The sequence below is a fragment of the Coenobita brevimanus genome, chromosome 16 (genome assembly GCF_032717465.1).
Source record: "Coenobita brevimanus isolate Jiangsu-jjx chromosome 16, ASM3271746v2, whole genome shotgun sequence".
NCBI classification, from domain to species: domain Eukaryota; kingdom Metazoa; phylum Arthropoda; class Malacostraca; order Decapoda; family Coenobitidae; genus Coenobita; species Coenobita brevimanus.
The window spans coordinates 24,827,607-24,851,042 of NC_136969.1; positions in this window are offsets into that span (position 1 = coordinate 24,827,607).

Sequence of the window (23,436 nt, forward strand, 5' to 3'; positions counted from 1 at the left end):
AGAAAGTTATGTACTTTGATGAATTTCAATGAAATTTTGTTTGCGTGGGTCAAGGGCTAAGGCAGAATTAGTTCAATTTTGGTGGTGATTTATCTCATAAAGGCGCTGGCGGAGGTATGTCTCTCTGAGTGTACTTAACTGTTTTTCATAATTATCGTTATCATATTTATTTATTATTACTACTATTATCATTATCATTATTATTCACCCACTCACTTGATTTAGTGCTTCCTACCGCTTCCTTCACCTTTATCACTCTTTTTCGTTTTCTGCCCTCTCTCTTCCTATTTCTCCCAACTTTCCTGTCACTTTTTATTACTCTTCTTTCCTAGTCAGGTGGCTTTACATTGAGTGACAAGCCAAATGGTTTCCAGTAAGCCAGGATATATTTACATTGCTGTGGTAACCATATAACCAACCCACACGTGTTCCCTGCGTGTCACCAGGTGGGTTGGCGGAGGGTTAGTGCCCTTCCCTGTACAACAACTAACTCAAATCAAACGACGACCCCTAACGAGATTACGGTATCTTCCTATAGATAGAGATATAAATATAGCGATTATTATTATTACTATTTTTATTATTATTATTATTATTATTATTATTATTATTATTATTATTATTATTATTATTATTAGCCTCATGCTGCTTCTAGATAATTTTACTCATACTTCTGGTAAACGATTTAACTGTAGCTTTCGCTACACGATTTAATTCAGCCAGGGAGATACGCTTCATACTGATAGGGTTTATGAAGGCAAGACACAGAAATGGGGTGGAGAGAGAGAGAGAGAGAGAGAGAGAGAATATACAGCGTGGATAATGACCTGCCTTTGAAGTATAAATATTTCAAATGCATATTGTGTTAATGAACGCTGTGAAATAAAATGGAAAAGCATGAATGGAAAAATTTTAATGCGATTGCGTGTTCTTTTAATTGTTGTGACCCCAGGCTCATCCAATTGTGAACCCGGTGGACTGCAGGCTGAGTTATCTTTATTGGACTGCAGGCTGAGTTATCTTTTTCTTTTAGCCTTCCCTCCTCCTCCAGGGACATAGAGAGGAAACTGAGGGCCGTTTAACTATGCAGCGATATCACTTGGTTATGTCAGTTCCAGCACGTAAACGCTTCCCTCTTCATCATCATTTCATTTCCACTGCAACCATACGAGTCTGTTGAGCTTAGGACGCTCCTGTAGTTGTGGGGGGATTTGTGGAGGCCGTGTCTATCCATTAAATCTCTCGAAAGCTGAATAAAATAGCGTGGAAACAGCGGGAATATGAGTTCCGTCGAAGTGAAGGGGTTAAGTTAGAATGATGAAGTAGTAAGTAAATGGGCAGTAGATCAACCCTACAACTGCTGGGATTTCTCTCGACTGAGCGAAATCGTCTGAAGTTAGCCTAAGTAAAATTCTTGGGTTTTCCGGTAGCAGAGACAGGATTATTACTTCCGCCAAGGAGGTTATGTTTTCACCTCTGTCCGTTTGTTTGTTTGTTGGTTGGTTGGTTTGTGAGCAATATTACACAAGAACTGCTGGACGGATTTCCACGAAACTTGGTAGAAGAATGGGCCATGGCCCAGAATAGACTCCATTAAATTTTGGTGCGGATTCGGATAACGGTGCGGATCCAGGAATATTTTTCACTTTCTTTAACACTGCAAGATACGGCGTTTTTCGACATTTTCTTAAATTTTTCAGTGGATATTGCATGGATCATGATGGGAAAAAAATGCATATTTAGGATGTTGGTATCTACGAATGTGTACAGTTTGGCGCGGATCCATATAAAATTCCGGATCTAGCGGATTTAAATATGCTTTTATAAGGGGGTAGTCTTTTTCCAGCAGCCGTACAGTAACAAATAGGGCTACAAACTTGCAGGGCTGTACCTAATAACAAAGGTGAAGATTACGTCATAGCTGTATTGCGCAATAGCTGCAATTATAGTGTTACAATTTATAGGGTTATGAGTTTGATATTGTATTAGACTTGACTGAATTAAAAGGAACTGCATGTTGGGCCTTGGCGGAGGTATGCGCTCTACTGAGTGCCATTCTAGTTAGATATAGTTTCCAAACTCTTTGACTGCTGGGTTGTCTTAGTTGGGCGAAGTGTCGGATTCTAAGTGAATGTGGAGATTTCGTAGCACATCTTCCTTGACGATATATTCTGCACATTAGTCCTTATTTTTGTGTGTGTTCTAAATGTCAACTGTGTCACCATCAAAACAAGTAAAACAAATCGCAAAGAAAGAGGTGTTATGAAGTCTCCAGTGCCACCTACATTACGAACCTATGTCGTCCTGGGTTAGCCTAAATATAATACTTCGACACACTGACAGCAGCAAAAACTATAATTTTTAAAAGAAAAAATTCGACAAAACGTCTTTCACATTACTTTGTCTCACATTATCGTCCTTTTGCAGCTTGATTCGCGTAGCTCAGTGGCAGATTGCAGAAAAGACTCCGCTACGGCTCTACAACTTTTCCCTACAACATCTTCGTGACTGATATCATATTCTAGTGTTAAACTTATTCCTGAGACTCAGCATTCAAGATGAAGATGATGTGTCAGTTGTAGGCCAAGTTAAAGTAAAAATAGTATAGTTAAGGGGAATATTCTGTGTATTCAGCGGAAAATACTGGTAATATAGATGGTGGTGAGGGACACCTTCCCGTGGTGGCAGCAATATAATAGGACAGTTCTACTGCCTAGTTATGAAGACCCCCCCTCCGTTCCTTCCTGTCCTCTGGAAGAGGGTTGGTGGACTGCAGAAGAAAAACATCTTCAGCCTGCACTTCACGGGGTTCACGTCGAGATGAACTTTGCAACACAACAACAGGATAACGTATCAGGTGACGTATGAAGTTTTTTTTTTTTTTTTGTACTGTACCTAGAGATGATTTCATTCATCACAGAGGAGACCTTTTAGTCAGGGGGATGAGGCAAAGCTATCTAATCATACAAAGCTAGATGGAAAACTCTCTTAGACTAGATAAAGTTGTCTGAAGGTGTAGGAACGAAACGAATATGTCATCCTGCTGAAGAAATTAATGGCGAAGGTTGCTGTTGTTACTCACCCGGGGAACTACAGGTTGAAGTTGAGTTTCTTCTCCACTCCACCATCCCACTTTGGAGGATAAGGAGGAAGATGTAGGAAGTTTATTTAACCGGGCAGCATCGGTGCTCTTTAAAATCAGTGCCATTAAGTGAAGGCGCCACTCTTCAGCAACAGAACAAGGGTATGATAATTCAGAATTAGAGGAGAATCAGACTGAAAAAAAAAAAAAGAGAGTTTAGGATGTTCAAGAAGGAAGAGGAAGAAAAATGAGATACACACACACACACACACACACACACACACACACACACAGGTGGTGGGGTGAGGGTAGAGCAGAGAGAAAGGCAGAGAAGGAATGGGAAGGGGATGGAAGTGAGAGAGGGTGACAGGGAAACTAACCGCCCGCGTTGGGGTGAAGAGTGTGTGGTGTCACTTACTCTCAGGGGAAATAACGCCTTGAGTCATTCCAGTAAGGAGAAGAGGCGAGTTGAGGTTGAGGATGTTACTGTGGGGGAAGACGAGGGTGAAGGATGGCACTGGAGGGTGAGAGTTCGGAAAGATTAGAGTGAAGTAGCGTGAGAGTGAGGGAGAGTTAAAGTGAAGGAGGGCGAGAGTGAGGAAGAGCCAGGGTGAAGAGAGTAAAGGAAGATGAGAGTGAGGGAGGATAAAGGTGGAAGTGGGTGAGAAGTGAAACTGAGGCAGGGTCAGGGTGAAGAGAGTGATGGAAGGTGAAGGATGGTGAGAGTGGGGGAGGGTAATGGTGGAGGGGAGTGAATGTGAAAGCAGATTATGCTGAAGGAGGATGTGGATTCGAATGAGGAGAGGGCAGGATGAAAGTGAGAGCAAGGAAGGGCTAGGGTGAAGGAGAAAAAGGAGGGTGAGAGTGAAGGCAAATTAGGGTGAAGGGTAGGAGAATAAAAGAGGACGTTGGAAGGGAAAGAATAGTGAATGAGGGTGAGGAAGAGCGTGAGGAAGGGTTAGGGTTGGGGTGAGGGAGGGTGAGGATGAGAGTCTGGCGGGTTAAAGGCGATGGCAAGATGGGTAGGAGGGTGAATCAGGATGGAGGTGAGGGAGGGATTAGAGAGATACGATAAAACATTGAGGAAGGTGAGGTGAGGGTGGATTAAGAGGTTATCTGCAACTCTAAGGCTGCAATTTATGTTGCATTTGTGACTCTCAAAGCACATCCTTACCATTCTTTTGTATGTTATATCCTTGTTATTGCCACACTTTGCATCAATAACTCGACTAAGAAGAGATTAAGAAGTAATATGCAAAATGAAACTGCCACAGGCAGAACGCTTGTCGGATGGATCCGACTGTATCTGCTTACTTTCTGCCGACTTGTAGGCAGTCATTTGGCGAAAATTTTCTCGCTTCATTGCGAAGCACAGGATGAGTTTAGGAAGCTAAAAATTGCATTGCAAGTTGCGCCAAACGATTCTCTTCAATTTCGCAAGAAAAAAAAAAAGTTAAAAAAAAAAAAAAAAAATGTTGCCAGGGCCGGCCACTCGGTTCCGACGATTTCCGGACCCACGGCCACTGAGGGGTTTCAACCCCCCACCCAGCTCAGGACCTTTGACTGATTTTGGTGAAAAACAATAGGTTTCCAGGGTTTATGGATATCTACTTTCTGGTTTATTTTATTTTTTTAATTTTTTTTCAGAACGTTTTGCACAAAATTGTGACCTGTAGAGAGCAGAAAAACAGACAGACAAACATACGGAACTGACCAACATGCTTGGCGAATCTGTCGATTCCGGCAAGCAATAAACTACTGAGGAAGAGTTGCTACGAAATCCCCGAAGCCACATAGAATACAGCCCGAACACACCAAATGAGGCTTATTTCAGGTTACGATCTTCTTGTAGGGCGTTGTGGTAGCTAGAATTAACCCTTCCCCATGGCGGCGAAGTACGAACGTGGAAGGGATGGTCTCAGTTGTTTACGCTAAGTCGGGACAAAAGTACGTCTAATAATTCACCTCTTTTGCTCACTTTCCTCTGTTGGCCGGTACTTCTAAGCTGAAGGAAGCTGGGAATGTTTTTCTACTCTTGAAGGATTTTAATAATTCACCTCTTTTGCTCACTTTCCTCTGTTGGCCGGTATTTCTAAGCTGAAGGAAGCTGGGAATGTTTTTCTACTCTTGAAGGATTCTTCCTGATGCAGTATGATGAATTAGGGGAGTAAAGTGATGTACATACATACCCTAAGTGTGACACAGCCGAAGTGGAATGTAAGCAATCTTTTGATCTCAAAGTACTAGGCTATTTGATTTTATATATATATATATATATATATATATATATATATATATGACACTAACTTTTGCAGTGTCGAAGTAATTATGTAACAATTATTTATGTACCAATTACCAACGACTGTTTTTAATAACTCACTACCTAGGTTCTTTACGTTTTACGTTCTAATGCTTATGTATTACATCATTTGCTTTTTAGTTTCCCCCCGCTGCTTCTAAACTCTCTTCATTTTGAATTGGAATAAAGTTACCATTTCTCAACCTTAAATGCTCAAATATAATAGAGTCTGTTAACACCAAAGTATAGTGCTAGTCACAAAGAAGCGCAATGAAAAGCTGTGGAGCCGTAGTAATCGAATCCTGCCATTCAGATTATGGGAAATAAGCAACAAAAGGAAGACTCTCTCTCTCTCTCTCTCTCTCTCTCTCTCTCTCTCTCTCTCTCTCTCTCTCTCTCTCTCTCTCGGAAAAAATTTAGTGATTAAAGAATGAGTAATTTAATCGTTCTTTATGACGCACTGATTCAGATTACGGATTTTAATTTTTTTTTTTTTTTTTTTTACATGCAGACAATATTACTGAACTTTTTAAAAAGCCTTTTACATGAAAGGGGTTAATGAAGGTTATATCTATTACTGCAGTTTCGAAAAATTCTCTGACTCAGAATAAAATAATATTTGGTGGGCAAGAAAGCTGTATAACAAACTTCGTCGGGTTGAAGGAGTTATGGCAAATATGACATTTTCCAATCGAGTATATGCTTTTTTTTCTTCTTCTTCTTTTCCAGGCTCTGTTATTGCTGAAGCTTTTGTAACACTAGCCTCATGTGGACGTGAGCTAAGTGGAGTGCAGTTTGAAGCTCCACTTATCTAACAGTCCACCTGCGTCCTCTCGGTGAACAGAGAGGGAGATGAAGAACGTCTATAAAACTTGACAGTGGAGCTACCAGCATACACTCTTCCGTACAGAATACATCCAACCAGTACAATTCAGTGCCACCGAGAATAGCATGAAGAATGTGTCACCGGGCTGCAGATGTTAAGAATACGGTCCCTAGGAAGAGGTACAGTAAGAGATAAAGTAAGATTTATATTGTGATTTAAAGTGAGAGGAAGTCAAACAGACAGACAGAGGATAGGGGAGTTTTAGAGAATACAGAGACAGAGATATAGAGAGACAGAGACAGACCGAGATAATGAGAGATAATAACTCGAGGTGAGGACTGATACAATCCTCTTGCCTTCATCCTTCCCCACATGCGTCTTCAGCTGCTCTTATGTGAACTTTTTTCTTTGTCTAATTCAACGTTCCCTTGTGGTTGGTTAATTTGTGTATTTTTTTACTTAGGCTAACTATCTATCTATCTATCTATATACCTAGGCTGCTTCCCCCAAGGAAAGAGAGGTAGCCGAGACAGGACGACTCACTCTCCATATACTCATCCATTCAAACACATTTATTCGCATCTTAGCCCCAAAGGGGAGAACGGACAGATCCTCACTGCACCACACCGCACAAGGGTCAACTGCGCGATGCAATCAGTGACATCCGCAGCAGGGCCCGACAGCAAAACTGGTTTACCCCTGCCACATCATTATAGACCCATCCCCTTACCCGCACCTGACCTGACTAGCTGATCAGACCAAATGCGGGAGAATATCCCCTCAGGGCTGCGTCATCACTTAATCATTCACAATTTCTCTCCATTTATTTCTGTCACGCACAGCCACACTTCCTTGCTCAACAGACATCCCTCTGGCATCCAGCGCTCTCTTCACACTGTCCATCCATTCTTCAACTGAGTGAATTCCTGTCTATCAAAGGCTTCAAAAACCTTCCTCCAGTTACTAAATTTGGGGAGTAGTACACTTTGGATTTTTGTAATATATATAAACCAGATTTTTTGCAGTAGAGGGAAACCGCGGCAATCAGAGGGTTATTCTGATTTCCTTATTAGTCATATTTTTATTCTTTATAATACTCATTTTAAATAATTTTTCCTTTCCTTGTTATTCATTTTCCATATTCATATTTTGAAGCCATGAAGTTAACTGAAACCGTATTTGTCCCCTCGAATCCTGTGCTGTATTTTTCAGTTAGACGATTTAACTAAGCTTAGGAAAGACACTGATAAGAGGATGAGTTATGAGTTTGGTGGAGCATTTTCAATCACTTCAGTACAAAGAATCTTTCCTAACCCGGATTTATTCATCTGTATAGCGCAATCTATCTATCTATCTATCTATCTGTCTATCTATCTATCTATCTATCTATATATCTATCTATCTATCTATATATATATATATATATATATATATATATATATATATATATATATATATATATATATATATATATGAAGTTCTCGGGTTGAACGGATTAAGCGAGGGAGTGTAGTTTCGTTTCACGTAGAGCAAAATTTTCAGACTCGAATATTTTGCATTGAAGAAGTTAACCCCTTTTAATCGAAGGCGTATTTGTTTAGTTATTTTTGCGCATTCCAAACTTTTTTTTTAATTTTCAACTTAAGAAAGACATGTAATGGTGAAGGGATTATAAACAATATATGTCATCTCCATCTCGAAAAATCACTTCTAAGCTGAACTAAACTATTTCGTTGTTGGAAAATATAATGATGTGTCACCGGGCCGAAGTCACATTTGTCTCCCACCGGTTTTATATTTATTTCCGTTCCCTAAGGCCCAGCAGCCAGAGACATATCACACATCTTGACATATCTGCATTCATTAACACAAAACCCTGTCACCTTCTTCCAACAACCATTACTATACTGTATGTGCAGTGTTTACATTAACCTCCAGATCTTGCCGCTGACACACAGATTTTCACATGAGTTTGATCCAGTTTGTGAAGATCCTGTTTTCATTGTTAGCTTTTTTTTTTTTTTTAATAACTTAACAGAGGAAGGAAAAACAAATGAAAAAAAAAATAAAAATCCATACACCAGACTACTAGTGTCCTCTGTTCATAAAATATCTGTAACAGTTAGACTTGAACAGCTGTGGGTTGAAATTTGGACGGAAACAACTCTGGTGAGCGAGTTCCAGAGAGATGCAGTTCGGGGAATGAAAGAATTCTGATAGGCAGTAATTCTGGAATATGTCTGAGTGACATTCCAGTCATGAACGCTACCAGATGCCCGTGTAGCACGAGGGAAGGCATAAAGAGGTGGCACCATGGACGCAACTTCGTCTGAGCATTTGCCAAACAAGGGAGGCAACATTCCTTCTTACTTGCAGGGGAGGTAGTTTATTTGTAATAGCAGGGTTGTTAATAATTCTAACAACTTTGTTCTGAATTTTATCTAGTTATTTTAATGCAACTTCTCCACATCCATTCCACAAGGGTGAGCCATATTCAAGCTGAAAGCGCACATGACTCTTATAAATTATAGCTAACTGCTCGTCAGTGAAGAAGTTACGGACTCAGTACAATGATCCAAGTTTCTTTGAGGCGGTTTTAGCAAGTGATCTAACATGAGAGGTCCAGCTGAGGGCATTGTTAAGTGAGATGCCAAGAATTTCAATACTCCTGGAAATTGGAATATTAGTAGCACTGAAGGTAATGTACGAATCTGGCAATATCTGTCTATTAGTGAATTGTATATATTTAGTTTTACTAGCATTAAAAGAGACAAGGTTGTTTTGTCCCCATTCCCTGATCGTAGATAGGTCTTGATTTATGGAGATGGCTATACTGAGTTGAGAGGTACGGATATTATACTTTGTAAATGGGTGTCTGAGTATAAATGAACTATGTAGTGTTGAGTCATCTGCGTATGAGTGGATGAGATTGTGGGTGACAGATAAGAGATCATTAATATGAACCATGAATAGTGTTGGCGCCAGAACTGCCCCCTGCGGCATGCCGACGTTAATTGAGTGGAAATTGGAATATACATCATCTATTTTTACTCTTATTTTCCTGTCACTAAGACATGAAGAAATCAAAGGAACAAATGACGTTAGTCCATAGCAAGGGAGTTTGGACAGCAGGGAACAGTGCCATACTCTATCGAAAGCTTTAGAAATATCAAGGGTTACTGCATGAGTTACTCCATGTAGATCAATTGATTGATGGATGGTTTGAGTTAGGAGATAGAGTATGTCAATGGTGGATCTTTCGTGGCGATAACCATACTGTCTGTCATTAAGTAAGTTGTTGGATTCAAGATGTTTAACAATGTCTGTCTATCTATCTATCTATAGCCCGACGCCCTAATCCCGCAAAGGGTGGCCGCAGACAAAACGCCTCCAAGTCACTCTGTCACCCACCATTTGACTCCCCTCCCCCCAACTCACCCCCCCCTCCCTCATATACCTCTCAACTCCATCCCTCCACCTCATCCTCGGTCTACCCCTCCCTCTCCCTCCCTCCACCTCACCTACATACACCCTCTTAGTCAGTCTTTCATTCTCCATCCTCTCCACATGTCCAAACCACCTCAATGTATTTCTCCTAATCTTTTCAACCACATCCACATCTACCCCACAACGTTCCTTCACTTCTTCATTCGTCAACCTGTCCCTCCATGTCACTCCACATGCTCCTCTCAAGTAACTCATTTCCACTGCTCTCACTCTTGACTTGTTCCCCTCTTGCAAGGTCCACGCCTCGCTTCCATACGTCAGGGTAGGGATCACAATACCATCATGCAGTGACTTCTTAACTTCCATACTCACCTCCCTATTTCTCATCACTGCTTTCAGTGTGCCAACAACCTTCCTTCCCTGCAGTACCCTTTCACGTACTTCATCCCCCAAAGTTCCATCCTTACTCATCACACTACCCAAGTACTTGAATGCACTCACATTCTCCATATCCTCACCATCCAACCTCACTGCACACTCTGTGACTTCATTCCTCTCAAACACCATAACTTTACTTTTGTTTACATTAACTTTCAGCTTCCTCCTCCTACACACTGTCCCAAATTCATTCACCAAACCTTGCAACTCCCATTCATCTTCACTCAACAATACTGTATCATCAGCAAACAGCAACACCGGAAGCTTCCAAATCTCACCCTCATTCATTAAGGCCACCCCACATCCACTGCCCTACCTTGTACCTCCTTTACGACCCCATCCATATATATATTAAACAGCCAAGGAGACATTACACACCCCTGTTTCAGTCCCACATTGAGATCAAAGAACTCACTCAGCTCACCATCCACTCGCACCGTAGCCCTAGCTCCCTCGTACATACTCTTCACAGCACTCAACAATTTCCCCTCCACTCCATATATTCTTAATACCTTCCACATACCTTTCCTATCTATTCTGTCATAAGCTTTCTCCAAGTCCATGAAGGCAGCGTACACTTTCCTTCCCTTCTCTAGATACTTCTCCACTAAACATCTTAGAACAAATATCTGATCTACACACCCTTTTCCCTTCCTAAATCCCCCTTGTTCTTCTCCAACTAGCTCCTCTGTCATATGCCTAACCCTATCAATGAGTATTCTACCATATATTTTACCAGTCACACTAAGAAGGCAAATACCCCTATGGTTACCACATACTTCTCTCTCCCCTTTTCCTTTGTACAGAGGAACAATTATACCTGATTTCCAGTCCTCTGGAACCCTTCCCTCTTCCCAAGCCAATCTACACAACTTCCATATCCACTCCACAACAATCTCACCCCCATACCTAAGCATTTCACCACACACTCCATCAATTCCTGGGGCCTTTCCCAGCTTAATCTTCTTCATCGCTTCCACTACTTCCGACCTACTGATCTCTTCCTCCCTCCTCTCATCTCTTCTTCTCCCAGCCATTCCCCAACCACTTATACTCACACTGCTCTCACTCTCTACATTCAACAAATCCTCAAAGTGCTCCTTCCATCTCCTCAATTTCTCTCTCTTCTCCACCAACAATCTATTATTCCTATCTTTCACTCCCCTACTATTTCCCCTTTCACACTGCCTTACTTTCTTTACCTCCTTCCAAAACAATTTCTTACTCTCCCTCCATTTCACACTCAGATTCCTCCCAAACTCTTCATCCACTTTCTTCTTACTCTCCTTCACCAGTCTCTTAACCTCCCTTCTCCTGCTCACATATACCTCTCTCTTCTCTCTCTCATCTTCTCCCCTACCTCTACTCGCCAACCATTCACCATATGCCTTCTTCTTTTGTTCCACAGCTCGTTTCACCTCATCATTCCACCATGCTGTCCCTTGCACACCCTTGCATCTCCTCCTCACTCCACAAACCGCCTCACACGCTGCGCTTATCTCTTCCGTGAATATCTTACATACGTCTTCCACCCCTTCCATCTGCTCTAGCTCATACCTTCCCAATCTTTCTTCCACTATGCTCTGATACTCTGTCCTCTTGTCCTCTTCTCACTATCTTGCAATTTCTCCACTCTTCTCACAGGAGCTGCTTCCTCCTGTCTTCCCCTTCGCCTCCTCAACCACTTTCTTTGCAGCTCTACCTTGGCCATCACTAAGTGATGGTCCGAGACTCCATTCCCCCACCCTCTCCACACCCTTGCATCCAACACTTGTCTTCTCATTCGCTCATCCACACACACGTAGTCTATCATTGCCTTTCGTTCAACAAGTTCACCATCCATCCTCCTCATTACTCTCCATGTATACCGGTGGATCATCTTATGACGAAAGTAGGTGTTGGCTATTGCCAACCCCTTACCAGCACAGATGTCCACCAAAGCACTACCATTCCCATCTACTTCCGCTGGCACACCCCACTGACCAACCACTCCATCCACTCGTACATTCCCGACTTTGCCATTCATGTCTCCAATCAACAGCACTCTCTCGCTCCTCTCAAACTTGTCCATACATGCTTCTACTCTCGCCCAAAACTCATCTTTCACTCTTGCCACTCGATCCTCTGTTGGAGCATACACACATACAATCGCCCATGCTTGTATACCTACTTTCATCCTCACCCATACAATCCTTGCACCCACTGTTCCATACTCTCTTATATTCTCCTTCCACTTCTTGCTTATCATCAGACATACTCCCTCTCTTGCCCTCTCATTCTCACTGACTCCCGCACATATACCTACACCGTACTCCCATTCTCTCATCCTTTCACCTTCCCATTTAGTTTCAGTCAATCCACATATATCCACTTTTGCATCCTCAAGCACCTGGACAATCTCTCTCTCTTTCACTTCATCATTCACTCCTCTCACATTCCACGTTCCTACCCTCAGAATGTCCTTTGTCCGTTCCTTAGTCGTCAACGTATGGTCCGTCCGGGTCCGAGGCGCTTTATTTGCTTTTTTAGTTAGTTCTTTTTACGGGGTGGGGCACTAACCCACCACCAACCCTTTTAGTCGCCTCGTACGACAAGCAGGGATACTGGGGGAGTATTCTTGAAACCCCCCTACCCCCAGGGGGTAAAGTTTCAAAAACCTTACCAAGAGAAGATGTGACAGCTATTGGTCTGTAATCAGAGGGGTCAGAAGAACGTCCTTTCTTCGGAATTGGGTGGATATTGGCTTCTTTCCATGAATAAAAAAGTCGTCGTTAGCTGGAAGTGAAAGACGAGGGAAAACCCAATCATGAATGACTTAATGGTACCAGTATTAACACTCAATCTCAGCGACTCACTCTCAGATGAACTGCATCATCTGGGCATTGGCTAGGATAAAATGTGAGACAAGACACGAGCGCCAATTTCAGCACAGTGTCGCTTGCATATATCATAAATGAAATTTTCCACCCCTCACTATACATCACAAGCTTCTCTCCCATCTCTAAAGGTCATATTCTCCTGCACTCCGAGTGCTTTGTGTCACTTCGTCCTCAGTGAAATATTTTACATAATAAACCTTACCATTCTCTCGTATGCTATGCATGTCCTTTTTTTTTTTTTTTCAGACATAGTTTCATAAATAACATGCATGCATATATTAATATTCCACTCAGAGAAATCAACTGGTAAGTGGTTGAGGTGCCAGGATACATTCTTACTCGACGAGAATATGGCTCCATAACTCTGTTCCCGACTTCTCTCATATGTTTTGATCAAACATGGTGGCATCACATGTCTTTGTTTCATTGTGGTAATAACTGTGGTGATGGTCAAATGCATTTAACCATCACCACAGTAATTACCACGAAAGGGTTGCATGGCTACCTCTTCTATTGTCAAGATATCCATGCTGCGTGGCCTCTTCGGTTGTAATGTACAGTTTGGGCGACGATTTTTTTTTTTTATTTGCATAGTTTTGTACCCTATAGTCTAAACATCTCCATACATAAAGTACTCTGTTCATCCAGTTCTATTTTTTGTCAAGTCTTTGGCCTCCTCGTATTGCGTATCATGCATACAGTATACTAACATTACCCATGCTACCCATTCACCTTATTCTTTGCCTAGGCTACTTAACACCCTCCTGCACATAAACTCACTCATATTATCACACCCTTTTCTCTGTCGTACTCACATCATGCACCTCACTTCCACATCAGTGACACTCCTTCAACAAACCCGTAATAAACTAGAAAGCACTCAGAGAGCGCATACCTCCACCAATGCCGGATCCAAGTTCTTGGAGAACTTTTGGAGACATCATATGGAGAAACAGACAAACATAGGTGAATACATAACCTCGTCCAGCTTCGTTGACGGAGGTAAGTATTTGTCCAAAAGTCCGATTGAAGTGGCCGGCTTCCTGCGGTACACTGGCTTCACGTCCATCCAAGCCTGGGATTCTGACAACAACAAGAGCGAAAACAACCTTATTTACAATCTTCCCTTTCATGCGGCTGAAGAACCTAAACAGACTCTCCTTTTGCACGGCTTCTGCTGGTCTTCTACATTCCCTTGGTGGAGATTTTTTTCTTTTTTTTTCGGTAGCACATGTTAAGAAAAAATTATGCTATGGCACTGCGCCGTTTCAAGAGCACTTCTGGACTGGCATCATATTTTTACGCTTATCTCTTCTTACAGCACCACGCACATGATGGTAATGAACCTTATGGGTCAAATGAAAGTGAACAGAGTATAAGATGGAGAGATCGTGGTTTTCAGTGAAGTTAAAATGAACAAAGGATAAGATGGAGAGCTGGCACTTTTAAGGGAAGCTTAAGTATAATGAGAATACATCTATATATTACGAGTATTACGAGATTCACCCTTCCTTCTCTCTCTCTCTCTCTCTCTCTCTCTCTCTCTCTCTCTCTCTCTCTCTCTCTCTCACACAATCTTCCTCTCCCCTCCTTATCCTTCTCTCGTCTTCAACCCTAATCTCCTTTGTTATCTTACCACTCCATTTACTGACGGTCCCCCTTCTTATGTTCGTCTCTCTCTCTCTCTCTCTCTCTCTCTCTCTCTCTCTCTCTACACACACACACACACACACACACACACACAGCAGGTATTTGTAGTTCAACACAACTACACACACCAACATGCACACACACAGCAAGTAGTTGGTATTCCACACATAACTACACACACACACACACACACACACACACACACACACACACACACACACACACACTCAGATAGATAGACAAATAGACATGTTAATACCCATGTATGTTATGTATGTATGTATACATGTAAACGTCTACGTCTATATGCAGGGAGAGGAAGATGCTATGAATTTAACATCTCCTTGTGATCTTAATAAAAAATAGTGTTATTATTAAAGAGTTGATTCCTTGTAACTCCAGTCATCACTTATCATTCTATCATCCAATTTTCTGTCGGTCATTCCTCCATGTCTATCTATCATCCACTTAGCTGTCTTCCACAATCACCCATTTGTCTTTCTTTTAGTTATCATCCACTTAATTTTATAATTGCCAGCAATCTCCATCCAGAACTCATCAAGCAATTCATTTATCAGTAACTCATCTATATCCCATCCATCTATCTTCCATCCAGTTGTCTATCTGTCTACGCGCCCGCCTATCTGTCTATTCGTTTCTCTGTCTATCTCTGTCTATCTATCTATTTACCTGGCTGTCTGTCTGTTTCTCTGTCATTCTGTCAAAAATGTCATTCATCCATGTGGCAGTTTTTTTTTTATTATCTAACATGATGCCATCCATCACCATCATCAAAATCATCAAAATCATCATCATCGTCATCATCATGAGCCAGACCACTGCAGGGCAAAGACCTCTTCGATCTTTTCCCAGTTTGACATAATATCATCCACTCACCTTTATATCACCCATATATCAAGTACGTATCATCTACACATCTATTGTTCACTTATGTATATTTATATCTATCAAACTATATCCGTATATCTATCTGTTTACCTACCTTTTTATTTGTACAGTTATATAGGGAAATTTATCAGCCAACCAGCCATCTACTCTCCTTTCCACCATCAATCCATAAATCTATCTACCTGTCTATTGATCGGCCAATCTGTTTTCGCCATCCATCAATATCTAATTTACCGCTCCCATCCACTGGTCTGTTTACCAGTTTACCAGCCATCAACCACCCAAACCTACACTGGTCATTATTTACCCATAAAAAAGTTCAAAAAATAAAATACCATGGAACCCAATTAATTTAAATGACTCTTTGAATTACATGATCCAGGGAGGTAGGGGAAAAAATATAATTCAGGACACAACATAATTCTCGGAACTTTACTTTTTTACCCTCACTCTCTCTCTCTCTCTCTCTCTCTCTCTCTCTCTCTCTCTCTCTCTCTCTCTCTCTCTCACACGCACACACACAAAGCAACTAATGGTTGAGTCTCTCTGTGCCTTTGTGTCTCTCTCGGTGAATTTGCGTGTGTGTGTGTGTGTGTGTGTGTGTGTGTGTCTCTCTCTCTCTCTCTCTCTCTCTCTCTCTCTCCACCCATCCTCGGCCCTTTATTAACAGGGTGTCATGAAGAGCGAAATTTCCTTGTCCAGCAGGTGTGAGTTTCGCCCATAACATTTTCCGAATAGTGGGTGGTTGTTTTTTCCCCATATTCAGTATCAGTAGTAGATGCGTATCACTGGTTACACTGATAGTTTTGCGTGTGTGTGTGTGTGTGTGTGTGTGTGTGTGTGTGTATGTGTGTGCGTGTGTGTGTGTGTGTCAAGTTTATTCCCTCCACTTCCTGGCGATATATTTCTGCTTAGATGGAGGGTTAGTGCCCCTCCCCGTAAAACAAATAACGCAAAGTCAAATGGCCACCCCTTACGGGATTATGGCGTCTGATAATAGATAGATAGTGTTAGATGTAGCCTACTTTCAAGCTTTCCTTACGAGTTGGCTCTCCTAAGTTGCATATAATCACATTAAGGCAACATGGCCGTGAGAAAACAAGGTCATCGTTTGACGTGGTTTCCTCTCTAAGATGGTTTTCTCCTGTACATGTCACTTGACCCAATCCACCTGAGTGTGTGTCGTGGGATGTTAAACATTCATTTTGTGCCCATTCACCCATTCCTGGTCGGGCCATCTTTAATGTTATACTCTAGGTAATGGCAGAAGATTATATTTAGCTGAGTGAGACATGGGAAAATGAGAGTTTGTCGTATCATCACTAATCCCACTGTGATCGGGACAACTGTAATATAAACTTCCAGCTGACGCCAGGCGAGTTGATTGAGCTGAACATGAGTTAAAAGAGCATGGAAAAACTGAGAAAAAAAAAATACCGCGAACATACTCTGGCTTTTGGTTCATGCTTATCAGTGGAGGGTTAAGGACGTAGAGAATGTTAAAGTAATATCTTGTTCGTCGAAATGGAACAATATTCAAAGTTTTCAGAAACCAGTTGAAAGTAAGATGTATGCTGAAGTACGAGTAAGAGCCGAAAGACGATTAAGAGAGAGAGAGAGAGAGAGAGAGAGAGAGAGACAGACAGACAGACAGACAGACAGAACGTTCAAACCTACAGTTGTGTGAGTGTGAGGATATAAGTAGTTTCATTTTTATGACTTACGGACTGTGAAATCAATGCACAACAACCCTTCTAGGCTAATGACACCCCGCTGTGAAACATTATCTGGCGTTAGCCTGAATGTAAAAGCCCTGTACACACCGAGATACAAAGTCTAGAGACAGTCGAGCGACTATGTATCTCGACTGTTGCGAGACAATCCAGATACAGACGGGCGACAGTCCAGAGACACTTTGGAGACAAGGCAACTTTGTCTCTGGATTGTCTAGAAACTTTTGCGAGACGGTTGCTAGACATTTCTGCTACTTTCTCGCTGGACTGTTGCTAGACAATTGAGAGAGAGTCCAGCAACTTTGTAGCGCGTCCGTGATTGAATCCACCTCGTGAATTTTGAAATATCAGTTTACAACCAACATTTGTCATATTAAACTCAAGAAGTGATACTCCAGTCACAGGCAAAATGTACATGTGAAGATATACATTTATGGTCGAATATATATATATATATATATATATATATATATATATATATATATATATATATATATATATATATATATATATATATATATATATATATATATATATATATATATGTACCGTATATACCGGTATGTATATTTCATTTCATTCATTCACCACCCAATTCTACAGTGCTCCATGAGGAGCGTAGGAGTTCCGAGCTAGGCAAGTTGGTCCTGACATTTAAGATGAGAGTGACCAGCCTCACTCATCCCTGAGTGGCATTACGTGAGCAACAAACCCCAACCATCCCTTGGATATAAACCCTCACCCGCTCAATCCGATTGGAGGGCCGTATTTACTCACTAAAACACCAGGCGCCAAAATGTGGTTATATGGTTACCACCCAGAGTTGTAAATGGTTTCCTGGTGTAAAGGAAACCTTTTTGCTTGTCACTCAGTGTAGAGTCACCCACAGACAGAAGGAAGAGGAAAGAATGAAGGAATGAAAGACAGAAGATGGAGTTTAAAGTCACCCGTAGGCAGAAGAACGAGGGAAGAATGAAGGAAACAGAAGAGGATGGAAGAAAAGAAGAATGGAGGCGAGGAAAGGGCAGACACCCTAGAGCAGCACTACATTGAGTGAGCGGATGGTGAGCGCCCGCACCTACGTATATATATATATATATATATATATATATATATATATATATATATATATATTTGTGTGTGTGTGTGTGTGTGTGTGTGTGTGTGTGTGTGTGAATAATTGCCAAAACCAACAGTGGAATCACTAAAGCTAATAACTGTCATGACTGAACCATATACGTACCCATAATTTTTCAACGATGTATGAAAAACGTGTAAATATACCATAATTATTATTAGGACAGACCCGTATACATACAGCATAATCTTTCAACGATGATGTATAACTTTTATGCAAAATTAGAATATATAAATATACTCTGTAATTATTTAGGATTGAACCATATACATATAATTATTCAATGTATGTACAACTGTTATGCATAAATAATGTTAAAATATGTGAATACTGACGCCTCATAGCAGGAGGCGTGCATTTGTAAATGCGAACTTAAAAAAAAAAAAAAAATCCGTCATCCGTTGCCAAATCCCTCCGCACCGAGCAACTTGTATCTTGTCTCCCATATCTAGTGGGAGACAAGATACAGCCGAAATCTTGTCTCTGGACTGTCGCGTGACTGTCCAGCGACAGATTTAGACTTTCCTGAGACAGTCGCGCAAGTCTAGTGACATTGCCGCGCTAGTTTTGCTGAATAAAGTATCTCGGTGTGTACGTGACCCAGAGACAGTGTCTAGCGACTGCTGCGAGATAAATTTAGATTTTTCTGAGACAGATGCGAGGCAGTCCAGAGACAATGTTGCGCGACTTTTTATCTTGGTGTGTACGAGACGTAATACTACAATAGAAGAGTGAAGCCGTTATTTGCCGGACCATCCAAGATGCATGATTAATCTCCAGAAAAGTTACGTATTTATCAAATATGACTAAAAATGAATTAAGACGGGAGGAGAGGAGTACAGCGAGGAATGGCAAGTATCTCCACCTGACTTCCTCCTTACTGACTTCCTCCAAGTTCCAACCCCTGCCCGGGCGGGCTTGCTTCCCTAAACGTTGCTTGTACTAGCCTTGAGGTGCTATTGATCTCCAAGGTCTTAATTTTGTGGTATATAGTCATATAGTTATCTTTTATATATGGGGATTATAAAGAGGGAGAGTACTCGACAGTCCCACAGTGTGGCAATGAAGACAGGGTGGTTGAAGGGCGCCAACTTGACTGAGGTATGTCGAAGTCAGATACTTTGCAGGTAAATGACGGAGATTTTTTAAGAGTCCGGCCCCTGGGAGGGTCGTGCAACTAGTTATTCTGGCCATGATACTATACATGGTGACATCATTAACATTTCAGGCTGCTATGACTACCTCTCAGCAAAATATAATAATCTGGAACTGAATATTAGAGTTGTGCCCAAAATGAAATACCTGTAGTTAACTGTACCGGTATTCACACTCAGGTTTCACACTCACTTTCACACGAAAACGTTCGTTGACGTTAAATGGAATATAATAGTTTTCATCACTATGAGAGGGCTAATGGTGACGCCATTAGGATCTCAGATTTCTATGGTTAACTTTCAGCTGAAAAATAGTTTGGCGTTAGCACGAACAGAATACTATTTGTTCCAAACGTGAGAAAGGTAATGGTAAAAGTATTAACACTGTCAGGTTCCCAAGACTCATTCTGATCTAAATAATCGCTTGCCGTTAGTTGGACTAGAATACGAATTGTCTCGATTATGAATGTGTGATTGGTGCCGGCTTTGAGATTCCTAGCCGTTTATGCCCACATTCAACTAAATGGAATTACTTGGCGTATGTAGAATAGAAAAACTACAGGTATCCCGACCATGAGAGAGTGTATGGCGATAGTTAACACTAAGGATATCAGTACTTGCTCACAGCTAGATATAATTGTCTGCTGTTAGCTGAGATAAAGTATTAGATTTTTCGCTACCATTAGCACTCTCAGGTTCCTATGTCTCACTCTTATATAAATTAAATGTTTGTCTTGGCTGAATCATAATACCAGATTTGACGTGACCATGAGAGGCTTAAAACCTGTGCTCTTTCACCTTAATCTGGACCCAGTTTTAGTCCATTTGCAGCATTTTTCGTCTTCTGCAGCATATATCCCTCACCTCAGTGACAGAAGGCAATAGTACAGCTCCATATCCTATCTGTAACACTTCTCCCTGGCTAGCAACATATCCTCGTATCAAATTAGTCTGGATCAGCAATTTAGATGAAGTGATAGCAAACTTTGGCCAAGGATATTAAAGTTGGCAAAGTATAATTGCCAGACGTTCATCCTCCTACAAATACATTGAAGCTCCATTGTGTTATGTGAGAGTGCTGTTTATGCTGCTGAGTGAGTAAATATATACTTACATTAAAGGTGATCTTGAATAGCACATTCTGTACCGTAACTCTTGTTGTGTTGTTTGTTTGGTTCAGTGCCACTATTATTACTAATTCTTGGAGAAATTACATTATTATAATCATCTAATGTACTATAATTCTGTGGGGGTGAGCACAGGCAAATTTTAAAAAAGGCATTTGAAGAAACTTGGCAGTATTCTAGCAGGAATTCTATCCTAGTGTCTGTGTGTCTGTGTGTAGTGCTGCTAAAACTGGTAAAAGGACTGATGTGAAACTTGGCAAAATGGTTGCAAGTGGGTCACAAATTAGCCCATATCAATTCCATGTCTACTGAAATCTTTCTGGAGGTGTGTTGGCCGCCAATAATTGTCGCCATTGTCTTTACAGTGCGCGAAACGCGTTGAGAGGGGTTTGTCTGGTGATGACGCAGCTATTTTTCGGTTTCGAGCAGCGTAAGGCACGGTTGGGAAACAGCCCTCATTTGAATGTTCAAAATATATCACACATAATTATGTGTTACTAACAAAACAAAACAAAAAAAGTATAGGCTATAATTGGCTTCAGTATACACTTCTGCATACAGTGGTGCAAAAACTATTGAAGGCAAATGCGTTGCTCTTAACCAGTCGTGTAAAATTCAAATAATTCTTGTCAGGCTGGGGTACACACGAATCTCTGAAAATTGGTCAACTTCAACACACAATACAACACATGAAATTAATTATAGGAGTATATTTTGGCACAGTTGGCACTGGTGCAATGATTAGCATTCGGCTCCGTAAACATTACCCTACACTCAGCCATTCTGCTGTCATTGCAAGGTGATTGAATCTGAACAGTATAGCTGCAAACGAATGGGATCGAGGAGAAAAGCTGAATGCCTCCATAGGATCAAGTGCTCCGCTGTCCTAGTGGGCCGTAAAGCCCCATCCTTTAAAAAACAGCGTCGAAAGGACCAATTTGTTTGTTGCTGTTTGCTTCCCTTTCCCTTTCTCAGCTTGAGTTTCTTTTCTGTGTTGGGTTGTCTGTGTAAATTCACTCCATATAACATTTGTCAACTCTGCTGCTGACCATTCGGCTGTGGTTCAATCGGTAGAGAGGTCGCCTGCAGTCCTACCGGACCCAGGTTCAAATTCCCGTCGAGGCTGAGAACAGTTAAAGAATTTGAATTTCATAAAATGGAGACTTTACTGATCTATTAGAAGACCCACCGACATGTCGTAAAAATACCTCTGCTAATATCAACACACCAGTCCTGAATGAGACAGCCCTAGCATGTATTTAGTAGGGACGGTGGGTGTTAGAGCCGAAGTGGTGACATGTAGAGGTGTATGGTATGTAGCAGGACTACTGGGCCTTGGGAGCAGGCTGTGAAAGCCTATTCCCAGAGTCGGAAACATAAAGAAAAACGCCAGTCTCTGCAGCTGTGACGTCTGCTGGTAGTTCATTCTTGTTATTTCTAATATTGTTCAGATTTAGGGATACTTTCGAGCAGAAGATATTAGGTGTAACATTCATTACTCCAATACTTCAAAAGACTTTACTTCGAGTAAAGAACTGTTTGGTTATGCCCAGACTAAAATGAAATGATTATCAAACTGAAGGGGTTGTTCTCTTTAATAATATTCATTGACGTCTCATAGTAGTTTATGCTCGCTACTCCAGATGGCTTCATTCTGTCCATGGCAATCTCGTAATAAAGATAGAGTAAAGTAGGGTCATAAGCAACTCTTCTGGCTTGAAAAGATAATTGTAAGGTAAATGAAGTCACTTTGAGATAGCAAGAATGAAGGAAAAATTACCTCCTTTGGTTGGAGGGGTTAACATCTTCGGCTATAGACCACCATTTCATTTTTCCCTTGGTATACACTGATGCTGCTGTCCAACTGGGGAGATACTTTTCAAACTGGACGGGTAATTTTCAGCTTCCATTATATCTTCCACTAAAATTATCTCATTTCTTATTTGAATAAAGTTATCTGTTAGCTGTTTTTGCGTAACTCCGATCTGTCTGGCCGAGCATTACCGTCTACCACAAATAAGAAATTACTTCCTGGGGTCGTCCTACAGTTACAGCACAGCACATACACCTTGCAGATCAGGATCTTTTCTCACGAAGAGACGTAACCTGAGTGAAGGGGTTATTTTTGTTGTAGATATAATTTTCAATTCGTCCCGTTGTTATCATTATATTCACATCAGAGGAAACCCTTTATAATGGAAGGTTTAATGGAAATCGAAATCCCTCTGCCACAAATTTTCTTCCTAGGATAGGGAAAATAATCTGCTGGTACAAAATATAAAAAAGAAATCCTCACTGTACAGTGGTTGGTTCCATTCCAGTGCAGTTATTTATATACTTGGAAAACAAGAGTCTAAGCATCAAATATCAATTGGACGGACAATATGGATGGTGAAGATTAATGCTCGTTTGACTGAATGGCTGTTTTTTCTGATTGCTTGTAACTTTTGGCCATTGTAGAAAATGCACCCGTAAAATTAATTATGGAACGTTTGTGTTTCCTATCCATTTTCTTCCTTTTCTCCTCCTGCTCTTCCTTCTCATCTGGTTTCTTAAATTGTCAAAATATTCAGTCTCTTTACTGTGAAAGGGCTCTCCAGACTAACAAATAAATAAATAAGTAAAATGAAGTAATAAAATGATCATGTGGAATTGGAGAGGAAAAATTAATAATAAAAGGATTAAATATTGCATCACTGAAATATATTGTGACAAAATATGGCGCCTGTTTTTAATTACATTGTTCGTGGTGTT